Genomic DNA, 12,420 nt, shown 5'->3' on the forward strand with positions numbered 1-12,420 from the left:
CAGGACAGTAGGGAGCTGATCTTATAGAGCAGGGTCCTTAGCAGCACAGAGTATTTCAGGACAGGAGGGAGCTGATCTTATAGAGCAGGGTCCGCAGCAGCACAGAGTATTTCAGGACAGAAGGGAGCTGATCTTATAGAGCAGGGTCCCCAGCAGCACAGAGTATTTCAGGATAGGAGGGAGCTGATCTTATAGAGCAGGGTCCCCAGAAGCACAGAGTATTTCAGGATAGGAGGGAGCTGATCTTATAGAGCAGGGTCCCCAGCAGCACAGAGTATTTCAGGACATGAGGGAGCTGATCTTAGAGAGCAGGGTCCCCAACAGCACAGAGTATTTCAGGACAGGAGGGAGCTGATCTTATAGAGTAGGGTCCTCACCAGCACAGAGTATTTCAGGACAGTAGGGAGCTGATCTTATAGAGCAGGGTCCTCAGCAGCACATAGTATTTCAGGACAGGAGGGCGCTGATCTTATAGAGCAGGGTCCTCAGCAGCACAGAGTATTTCAGGACAGGAGGGAGCTGATCTTATAGAGCAGGGTCCTCACCAGCACAGAGTATTTCAGGACAGGAGGGAGCTGATCTTATAGAGCAGGGTCTCCAGCAGCACAGAGTATTTCAGGACAGGAGGGAGCTGATCTTATAGAGCAGGGTCCTTAGCAGCACAGAGTATTTCAGGACAGGAGGGCGCTGATCTTATAGAGCAGGGTCCCCAACAGCACAGAGTATTTCAGGACAGGAGGGAGCTGATCTTATAGAGTAGGGTCCCCAGCAGCACAGAGTATTTCAGGACAGGAGGGAGCTGATCTTATAGAGCAGGGTCCTCACCAGCACAGAGTATTTCAGGACAGGAGGGAGCTGATCTTATAGAGCAGGGTCCCCAGCAGCACAGAGTATTTCAGGACAGGAGGGAGCTGATCTTATAGAGCAGGGTACCCAGCAGCACAGAGTATTTCAGTACAGGAGGGAGCTGATCTTATAGAGCAGAGTCCTCAGCAGCACAGAGTATTTCAGGACAGGAGGGAGCTGATCTTATAGAGCAGGGTCCCCAGCATCACAGAGTATTTCAGGACAGTAGGGAGCTGATCTTATAGAGCAGGGTCCCCAGCAGCACAGAGTATTTCAGGACAGGAGGGGGCTGATCTTATAGAGCAGGGTCCTCACCAGCACAGAGTATTTCAGGATAGGAGGGAGCTGATCTTATAGAGCAGGGTCCTCAGCAGCACAGAGTATTTCAGGACAGGAGGGAGCTGATCTTATAGAGCAGGGTCCCCAGCAGCACAGAGTATTTCAGGACAGTAGGGAGCTGATCTTATAGAGCAGGGTCCTCACCAGCACAGAGTATTTCAGGACAGGAGGGAGCTGATCTTATACAGCTGGGTCCTCAGCGGCACAGAGTATTTCAGGACAGTAGGGAGCTGATCTTATAGAGCAGGGTCCTTAGCAGCACAGAGTATTTCAGGACAGTAGGGAGCTGATCTTATAGAGCAGGGTCCTCAGCAGCACAGAGTATTTCAGGACAGTAGGGAGCTGATCTTATAGAGCAGGGTCCTCAGCAGCACAGAGTATTTCAGGACAGTAGGGAGCTGATCTTATAGAGCAGGGTCCTCAGCAGCACAGAGTATTTCAGGACAGTAGGGAGCTGATCTTATAGAGCAGGGTCCACACCAGCACAGAGTATTTCAGGATAGGAGGGAGCTGATCTTATAGAGCAGGGTCCCCAGCAGCACAGAGTATTTCAGGATAGGAGGGAGCTGATCTTATAGAGCAGGGTCCCCAGCAGCACAGAGTATTTCAGGACAGGAGGGAGCTGATCTTATAGAGCAGGGTCCCCAGCAGCACAGAGTATTTCAGGACAGGAGGGAGCTGATCTTATAGAGCAGGGTCCGCAGCAGCACAGACTATTTCAGGATAGGAGGGGGCTGATCTTATAGAGCAGGGTCCCCAGCAGCACAGAGTATTTCAGGACAGGAGGGAGCTGATCTTATAGAGCAGGGTCCCCAGCAGCACAGAGTATTTCAGGATAGGAGGGGGCTGATCTTATAGAGCAGGGTCCTCACCAGCACAGAGTATTTCAGGATAGGAGGGAGCTGATCTTATAGAGCAGGATCCGCAGCAGCACAGACTATTTCAGGACAGGAGGGAGCTGATCTTATAGAGCAGGGTCCCCAGCAGCACAGAGTATTTCAGGACAGGAGGGAGCTGATCTTATAGAGCAGGGTCCTCACCAGCACAGAGTATTTCAGGATAGGAGGGAGCGGATCTTATAGAGCAAGGTCCCCAGCAGCACAGAGTATTTCAGGACAGGAGGGGGCTGATCTTATAGAGCAGGGTCCCCAGCAGCACAGAGTATTTCAGGACAGGAGGGGACTGATCTTATAGAGCAGGGTCCCCAGCAGCACAGAGTATTTCAGGACAGGAGGGAGCTGATCTTATAGAGCAGGGTCCCCAGCAGCACAGAGTATTTCAGGACAGGAGGGGGCTGATCTTATAGAGCAGGGTCCCCAGCAGCACAGAGTATTTCAGGACAGGAGGGGACTGATCTTATAGAGCAGGGTCCCCAGCAGCACAGAGTATTTCAGGACAGGAGGGAGCTGATCTTATAGAGCAGGGTCCCCAGCAGCACAGAGTATTTCAGGACAGGAGGGGGCTGATCTTATAGAGCAGGGTCCTCACCAGCACAGAGTATTTCAGGATAGGAGGGAGCTGATCTTATAGAGCAGGGTCCTCAGCAGCACAGAGTTTTTCAGGACAGGAGGGCGCTGATCTTATAGAGCAGGGTCCCCAGCAGCACAGAGTATTTCAGGACAGGAGGGAGCTGATCTTATAGAGCAGGGTCCTCACCAGCACAGAGTATTTCAGGATAGGAGGGAGCTGATATTATAGAGCAGGGTCCTTAGCAGCACAGAGTATTTCAGGACAGGAGGGCGCTGATCTTATAGAGTAGGGTCCCCAGCAGCACAGAGTATTTCAGGATAGGAGGGAGCTGATATTATAGAGCAGGGTCCTTAGCAGCACAGAGTATTTTAGGACAGGAGGGAGCTGATCTTATAGAGCAGGGTCCTCACCAGCACAGAGTATTTCAGGAAAGGAGGGAGCTGATCTTATAGAGCAGGATCCCAGCAGCACAGAGTATTTCAGGACAGGAGGGAGCTGATCTTATAGAGCAGGGTCCCCAGCAACACAGAGTATTTCAGGACAGGAGGGAGCAGATCTTATAGAGCAGGGTCCCCAGGAGCACAGAGTATTTCAGGACAGGAGGGCGCTGATCTTATAGAGCAGGGTCCCCAGCAGCACAGAGTATTTCAGGACAGGAGGGGGCTGATCTTATAGAGCAGGGTCCCCAGCAGCACAGAGTATTTCAGTACAGGAAGGGGCTGATCTTATAGAGCAGGGTCCTCAGCAGCACAGAGTATTTCAGGACTGGAGGGAGTTGTTCTTATAGAGCAGGGTCCCCAGCAGCACAGAGTATTTCAGGACTGGAGGGAGTTGTTCTTATAGAGCAGGGTCCCCAGCAGCACAGAGTATTTCAGGACTGGAGGGGGCTGATCTTATAGAGCAGGGTCCCCAGCAGCACAGAGTATTTCAGGACAGGAGGGAGCTGATCTTATAGAGCAGGGTCCCCAGCAGCACAGAGTATATCAGGATAGGAGGGAGCTGATCTTATAGAGCAGGGTCCCCAGCAGCACAGAGTATTTCAGTACAGGAGGTAGCTGATCTTATAGAGCAGGGTCCCCAGCAGCACAGAGTATTTCAGGATAGGAGGGAGCTGATCTTATAGAGCAGGGTCCCCAGCAGCACAGAGTATTTCAGGACAGGAGGGAGCTGATCTTATAGAGCAGGGTCCCCAGCAGCACAGAGTATTTCAGGACAGGAGGGAGCTGATCTTATAGAGCAGGGTCCCCAGCAGCACAGAGTATATCAGGATAGGAGGGAGCTGATCTTATAGAGCAGGGTCCCCAGCAGCACAGAGTATTTCAGTACAGGAGGGAGCTGATCTTATAGAGCAGGGTCCCCAGCAGCACAGAGTATTTCAGGACAGGAGGGAGCTGATCTTATAGAGCAGGGTCCCCAGCAGCACAGAGTATTTCAGGATAGGAGGGAGCTGATCTTATAGAGCAGGGTCCCCAGCAGCACAGAGTATTTCAGGACAGGAGGGAGCTGATCTTATAGAGCAGGGTCCTCAGCAGCACAGAGTATTTCAGGATAGGAGGGAGCTGATCTTATAGAGCAGGGTCCTCAGCAGCACAGAGTATTTCAGGATAGGAGGGAGCTGATCTTATAGAGCAGGGTCCTCACCAGCACAGAGTATTTCAGGACAGGAGGGAGCTGATCTTATAGAGCAGGGTCCTCAGCAGCACAGAGTATTTCAGGATAGGAGGGAGCTGATCTTATAGAGCAGGGTCCTCACCAGCACAGAGTATTTCAGGACAGGAGGGGGCTGATCTTATACAGCAGGGTCCCCAGCAGCACAGAGTATTTCAGGATAGGAGGGAGCTGATCTTATAGAGCAGGGTCCCCAGCAGCACAGAGTATTTCAGTACAGGAGGGAGCTGATCTTATAGAGCAGGGTCCCCAGCAGCACAGAGTATTTCAGGACAGGAGGGGGCTGATCTTATAGAGCAGGGTCCTCAGCAGCACAGAGTATTTCAGGACAGGAGGGAGCTGATCTTATAGAGCAGGGTCCTCAGCAGCACAGAGTATTTCAGGATAGGAGGGAGCTGATCTTATAGAGCAGGGTCCTCAGCAGCACAGAGTATTTCAGGACAGGAGGGGGCTGATCTTATACAGCAGGGTCCCCAGCAGCACAGAGTATTTCAGGACAGGAGGGAGCTGATCTTATAGAGCAGGGTCCCCAGCAGCACAGAGCATTTCAGGACAGGAGGGAGCTGATCATATAGAGCAGGGTCCTCACCAGCACAGAGTATTTCAGGACAGGAGGGGGCTGATCTTATACAGCAGGGTCCCCAGCAGCACAGAGTATTTCAGGACAGGAGGGGGCTGATCTTATAGAGCAGGGTTCCCAGCAGCACAGAGTATTTCAGGACAGGAGGGAGCTGATCTTATAGAGCAGGGTCCCCAGCAGCACAGAGTATTTCAGGACAGGAGGGAGCTGATCATATAGAGCAGGGTCCTCACCAGCACAGAGTATTTCAGGACAGGAGGGGGCTGATCTTATACAGCAGGGTCCCCAGCAGCACAGAGTATTTCAGGAGAGGAGGGAGCTGATCTTATAGAGCAGGGTCCCCAGCAGCACAGAGTATTTCAGGACAGGAGGGAGCTGATCTTATAGAGCAGGGTCCTCACCAGCACAGAGTATTTCAGGACAGGAGGGAGCTGATCTTATAGAGCAGGGTCCTCACCAGCACAGAGTATTTCAGGACTGGAGGGGGCTGATCTTATACAGCAGTGTCCCCAGCAGCACAGAGTATTTCAGGACAGGAGGGGTCTGATCTTATAGAGCAGGGTTCCCAGCAGCACAGAGTATTTCAGGACAGGAGGGAGCTGATCTTATAGAGCAGGGTCCCCAGCAGCACAGAGTATTTCAGGACAGGAGGGGGCTGATCTTATAGAGCAGGGTTCCAGCAACACAGAGTATTTCAGGATAGGAGGGGGCTGATCTTATAGAGCAGGATCCTCACCAGCACAGAGTATTTCAGGATAGGAGGGAGCTGATCTTATAGAGCAGGGTCCTCAGCAGCACAGAGTATTTCAGGACAGGAGGGGGCTGATCTTATAGAGCAGGGTCCTCAGCAGCACAGAGTATTTCAGGACTGGAGGGGGCTGATCTTATAGAGCAGGGTCCTCAGCAGCACAGAGTATTTCAGGACAGGAGGGCGCTGATCTTATAGAGCAGGGTCCTCAGCAGCACAGAGTATTTCAGGACGGGGGGGGGGGGGGGGCTGATCTTATAGAGCAGGGTCCTCAGCAGCACAGAGTATTTCAGGACAGGAGGGGGCTGATCTTATAGAGCAGGGTCCTCAGCAGCACAGAGTATTTCAGGACTGGAGGGGGCTGATCTTACAGAGCAGGGTCCCCAGCAGCACAGAGTATTTCAGGACAGGAGGGCGCTGATCTTATAGAGCAGGGTCCCCAGCAGCACAGAGTATTTCAGGACAGGAGGGAGCTGATCTTATAGAGCAGGGTCCCCAGCAGCACAGAGTATTTCAGGACAGGAGGGAGCTGATCTTATAGAGCAGGGCCCCCAGCAGCACAGAGTATTTCAGGACAGGACGGAGCTGATCTTATAGAGCAGGGTCCCCAGCAGCACAGAGTATTTCAGGATAGGAGGGCGCTGATCTTATAGAGCAGGGTCCTCAGCAGCACAGAGTATTTCAGGACAGTAGGGAGCTGATCTTATAGCGCAGGGTCCTCACCAGCACAGAGTATTTCAGGACAGTAGGGAGCTGATCTTATAGCGCAGGGTCCTCAGCAGCACAGAGTATTTCAGGACGGGGGGGGGGCTGATCTTATAGAGCAGGGTCCTCAGCAGCACAGTGTATTTCAGGACAGGAGGGGGCTGATCTTATAGAGCAGGGTCCTCAGCAGCACAGAGTATTTCAGGACTGGAGGGGGCTGATCTTATAGAGCAGGGTCCCCAGCAGCACAGAGTATTTCAGGACAGGAAGGAGCTGATCTTATAGAGCAGGGTCCTCACCAGCACAGAGTATTTCAGGACAGTAGGGAGCTGATCTTATAGAGCAGGGTCCTCACCAGCACAGAGTATTTCAGGACAGTAGGGAGCTGATCTTATAGAGCAGGGTCCTCACCAGCACAGAGTATTTCAGGACAGTAGGGAGCTGATCTTATAGCGCAGGGTCCTCAGCAGCACAGAGTATTTCAGGACGGGGGGGGGGGGCTGATCTTATAGAGCAGGGTCCTCAGCAGCACAGTGTATTTCAGGACAGGAGGGGGCTGATCTTATAGAGCAGGGTCCTCAGCAGCACAGAGTATTTCAGGACTGGAGGGGGCTGATCTTATAGAGCAGGGTCCCCAGCAGCACAGAGTATTTCAGGACAGGAAGGAGCTGATCTTATAGAGCAGGGTCCTCACCAGCACAGAGTATTTCAGGACAGTAGGGAGCTGATCTTATAGCGCAGGGTCCTCAGCAGCACAGAGTATTTCAGGACGGGGGGGGGGCTGATCTTATAGAGCAGGGTCCTCAGCAGCACAGAGTATTTCAGGACAGGAGGGGGCTGATCTTATAGAGCAGGGTCCTCAGCAGCACAGAGTATTTCAGGACTGGAGGGGGCTGATCTTATAGAGCAGGGTCCCAAGAAGCACAGAGTATTTCTGGACAGGAGGGCGCTGATCTTATAGAGCAGGGTCTCCCCAGCAGCACAGAGTATTTCAGGACAGGAGGGAGCTGATCTTATAGAGCAGGGTCCCCAGCAGCACAGAGTATTTCAGGACAGGAGGGAGCTGATCTTATAGAGCAGGGCCCCCAGCAGCACAGAGTATTTCTGGACAGTAGGGAGCTGATCTTATAGAGCAGGGTCCTTAGCAGCACAGAGTATTTCAGGACAGGAGGACGCTGATCTTATAAAGCAGGGTCTCCAGCAGCACAGAGTATTTCAGGATAGGAGGGAGCTGATCTTATAGAGCAGGGTCCTCACCAGCACAGAGTATTTCAGGACAGTAGGGAGCTGATCTTATAGAGCAGGGTCCTTAGCAGCACAGAGTATTTCAGGACAGGAGGGCGCTGATCTTATAGAGCAGGGTCCTCACCAGCACAGAGTATTTCAGGACAGTAGGGAGCTGATCTTATAGAGCAGGGTCCTTAGCAGCACAGAGTATTTCAGGACAGGAGGGCGCTGATCTTATAGAGCAGGGTCCTCACCAGCACAGAGTATTTCAGGATAGGAGGGAGCTGATCTTATAGAGCAGGGTCCTCACCAGCACAGAGTATTTCAGGACAGGAGGGAGCTGATCTTATAGAGCAGGGTCCTCACCAGCACAGAGTATTTCAGGATAGGAGGGGGCTGATCTTATAGAGCAGGGTCCCCAGAAGCACAGAGTATTTCAGGACACGAGGGAGCTGATCTTAGAGAGCAGGGTCCCCAGCAGCACAGAGTATTTCAGGACAGAAGGGAGCTGATCTTATAGAGCAGGGTCCTTAGCAGCACAGAGTATTTCAGGACAGGAGGGAGCTGATCTTATAGAGCAGGGTCCGCAGCAGCACAGAGTATTTCAGGACAGGAGGGCGCTGATCTTATAGAGCAGGGTCCTCACCAGCACATAGTATTTCAGGACAGTAGGGAGCTGATCTTATAGAGCAGGGTCCTTAGCAGCACAGAGTATTTCAGGACAGGAGGGAGCTGATCTTATAGGGCAGGGTCCGCAGCAGCACAGAGTATTTCAGGACAGGAGGGCGCTGATCTTATAGAGCAGGGTCCCCAGCAGCACATAGTATTTCAGGACAGTAGGGAGCTGATCTTATAGAGCAGGGTCCTTAGCAGCACAGAGTATTTCAGGACAGGAGGGAGCTGATCTTAGAGAGCAGGGTCCCCAGCAGCACAGAGTATTTCAGGACAGGAGGGCGCTGATCTTATAGAGCAGGGTCCTCACCAGCACAGAGTATTTCAGGACAGGAGGGAGCTGATCTTATAGAGCAGGGTCCTCAGCAGCACAGAGTATTTCAGGACAGTAGGGAGCTGATCTTATAGAGCAGGGTCCTTAGCAGCACAGAGTATTTCAGGACAGGAGGGAGCTGATCTTATAGAGCAGGGTCCGCAGCAGCACAGAGTATTTCAGGACAGAAGGGAGCTGATCTTATAGAGCAGGGTCCCCAGCAGCACAGAGTATTTCAGGATAGGAGGGAGCTGATCTTATAGAGCAGGGTCCCCAGAAGCACAGAGTATTTCAGGATAGGAGGGAGCTGATCTTATAGAGCAGGGTCCCCAGCAGCACAGAGTATTTCAGGACACGAGGGAGCTGATCTTAGAGAGCAGGGTCCCCAACAGCACAGAGTATTTCAGGACAGGAGGGAGCTGATCTTATAGAGTAGGGTCCTCACCAGCACATAGTATTTCAGGACAGTAGGGAGCTGATCTTATAGAGCAGGGTCCTCAGCAGCACAGAGTATTTCAGGACAGGAGGGCGCTGATCTTATAGAGCAGGGTCCTCAGCAGCACAGAGTATTTCAGGACAGGAGGGAGCTGATCTTATAGAGCAGGGTCCTCACCAGCACAGAGTATTTCAGGACAGGAGGGAGCTGATCTTATAGAGCAGGGTCCCCAGCAGCACAGAGTATTTCAGGACAGGAGGGAGCTGATCTTATAGAGCAGGGTCCTCACCAGCACAGAGTATTTCAGGACAGGAGGGAGCTGATCTTATAGAGCAGGGTCTCCAGCAGCACAGAGTATTTCAGGACAGGAGGGAGCTGATCTTATAGAGCAGGGTCCTTAGCAGCACAGAGTATTTCAGGACAGGAGGGCGCTGATCTTATAGAGCAGGGTCCCCAACAGCACAGAGTATTTCAGGACAGGAGGGAGCTGATCTTATAGAGTAGGGTCCCCAGCAGCACAGAGTATTTCAGGACAGGAGGGAGCTGATCTTGTAGAGCAGGGTCCTCACCAGCACAGAGTATTTCAGGACAGGAGGGAGCTGATCTTATAGAGCAGGGTCCTCACCAGCACAGAGTATTTCAGGACAGGAGGGAGCTGATCTTATAGAGCAGGGTCCCCAGCAGCACAGAGTATTTCAGGACAGGAGGGAGCTGATCTTATAGAGCAGGGTCCTTAGCAGCACAGAGTATTTCAGGACAGGAGGGCGCTGATCTTATAGAGCAGGGTCCCCAGCAGCACAGAGTATTTCAGGACAGGAGGGAGCTGATCTTATAGAGCAGGGTCCGCAGCAGCACAGAGTATTTCAGTACAGGAGGGAGCTGATCTTATAGAGCAGGGTCCTCAGCAGCACAGAGTATTTCAGGACTGGAGGGAGTTGTTCTTATAGAGCAGGGTCCCCAGCAGCACAGAGTATTTCAGGACTGGAGGGAGCTGTTCTTATAGAGGAGGGTCCACAGCAGCACAGAGTATTTCAGGACAGGATGGGGCTGATCTTATAGAGCAGGGTCCTCAGCAGCACAGAATATTTCAGGACAGGAGGATGCTGATCTTATAGGGCAGGGTCCCCAGCAGCACAGAGTATTTCAGGACAGGAGGGAGCTGATCTTATAGAGCAGGGTCCTCACCAGCACAGAGTATTTCAGGACTGGAGGGAGCTGATCTTATAGAGGAGGGTCCACAGCAGCACAGAGTATTTCAGGACAGGATGGGGCTGATCTTATAGAGCAGGGTCCTCAGCAGCACAGAGTATTTCAGGACAGGAGGATGCTGATCTTATAGGGCAGGGTCCCCAGCAGCACAGAGTATTTCAGGACAGGAGGGAGCTGATCTTATAGAGCAGGGTCCCCAGCAGCACAGAGTATTTCAGTACAGGAGGGAGCTGATCTTATAGAGCAGGGTCCCCAGCAGCACAGAGTATTTCAGGATAGGAGGGAGATGATCTTATAGAGCAGGGTCCGCAGCAGCACAGAGTATTTCAGAACAGGAGGGAGCTGATCTTATAGAGCAGGATCCCCAGCAGCACAGTGTATTTCAGGATAGGAGGGGGCTGATCTTATAGAGCAGGGTCCTCACCAGCACAGAGTATTTCAGGATAGGAGGGAGCTGATCTTATAGAGCAGGGTCCTCAGCAGCACAGAGTATTTCAGGATAGGAGGGAGCTGATCTTATAGAGCAGGGTCCTCAGCAGCACAGAGTATTTCAGGACAGGAGGGCGCTGATCTTATAAAGCAGGGTCCCCAGCAGCACAGAGTATTTCAGGATAGGAGGGAGCTGATCTTATAGAGCAGGGTCCCCAGCAGCACAGAGTATTTCAGGACAGGAGGGAGCTGATCTTATAGAGCAGGGTCCTCACCAGCACAGAGTATTTCAGGACTGGAGGGAGCTGATCTTATAGAGCAGGGTCTCCAGCAGCACAGAGTATTTCAGGACAGGAGGGAGCTGATCTTATAGAGCAGGGTCCCTAGCAGCACAGAGTATTTCAGGACAGGAGGGAGCTGATCTTATAGAGCAGGGTCCTCAGCAGCACAGAGTATTTCAGGACAGTAGGGAGCTGATCTTATAGAGCAGGGTCCCCAGCAGCACAGAGTATTTCAGGACAGGAGGGAGCTGATCTTATAGAGCAGGGTCCCCAGCAGCACAGAGTATTTCAGGATAGGAGGGAGCTGATCTTATAGAGCAGGGTCCCCAGCAGCACAGAGTATTTCAGGACAGGAGGGAGGTGATCTTATAGAGCAGGGTCCCCAACAGCACAGAGTATTTCAGGACAGGAGGGAGCTGATCTTATAGAGTAGGGTCCCCAGCAGCACAGAGTATTTCAGGACAGGAGGGAGCTGATCTTATAGAGCAGGGTCCTCACCAGCACAGAGTATTTCAGGACAGGAGGGAGCTGATCTTATAGAGCAGGGTCCCCAGCAGCACAGAGTATTTCAGGACAGGAGGGAGCTGATCTTATAGAGCAGGGTCCTCACCAGCACAGAGTATTTCAGGACAGGAGGGAGCTGATCTTATAGAGCAGGGTCCCCAGCAGCACAGAGTATTTCAGGACAGGAGGGAGCTGATCTTATAGAGCAGGGTCCTTAGCAGCACAGAGTATTTCAGGACAGGAGGGCGCTGATCTTATAGAGCAGGGTCCCCAGCAGCACAGAGTATTTCAGGACAGGAGGGAGCTGATCTTATAGAGCAGGGTGCTCAGCAGCACAGAGTATTTCAGGACTGGAGGGAGTTGTTCTTATAGAGCAGGGTCCCCAGCAGCACAGAGTATTTCAGGACTGGAGGGAGCTGTTCTTATAGAGGAGGGTCCACAGCAGCACAGAGTATTTCAGGACAGGATGGGGCTGATCTTATAGAGCAGGGTCCTCAGCAGCACAGAGTATTTCAGGACAGGAGGATGCTGATCTTATAGGGCAGGGTCCCCAGCAGCACAGAGTATTTCAGGACAGGAGGGAGCTGATCTTATAGAGCAGGGTCCTCACCAGCACAGAGTATTTCAGGACTGGAGGGAGCTGATCTTATAGAGGAGGGTCCACAGCAGCACAGAGTATTTCAGGACAGGATGGGGCTGATCTTATAGAGCAGGGTCCTCAGCAGCACAGAGTATTTCAGGACAGGAGGATGCTGATCTTATAGGGCAGGGTCCCCAGCAGCACAGAGTATTTCAGGACAGGAGGGAGCTGATCTCATAGAGCAGGATCCCCAGCAGCACAGTGTATTTCAGGATAGGAGGGGGCTGATCTTATAGAGCAGGGTCCTCACCAGCACAGAGTATTTCAGGATAGGAGGGAGCTGATCTTATAGAGCAGGGTCCTCAGCAGCACAGAGTATTTCAGGATAGGAGGGAGCTGATCTTATAGAGCAG

Source organism: Phyllobates terribilis, unplaced genomic scaffold (assembly GCF_046119375.1).
Source record: "Phyllobates terribilis strain yellow unplaced genomic scaffold, ASM4611937v1 Scaffold_12__6_contigs__length_324123572, whole genome shotgun sequence".
In the NCBI taxonomy this organism is placed as follows: Eukaryota; Metazoa; Chordata; class Amphibia; order Anura; family Dendrobatidae; genus Phyllobates; species Phyllobates terribilis.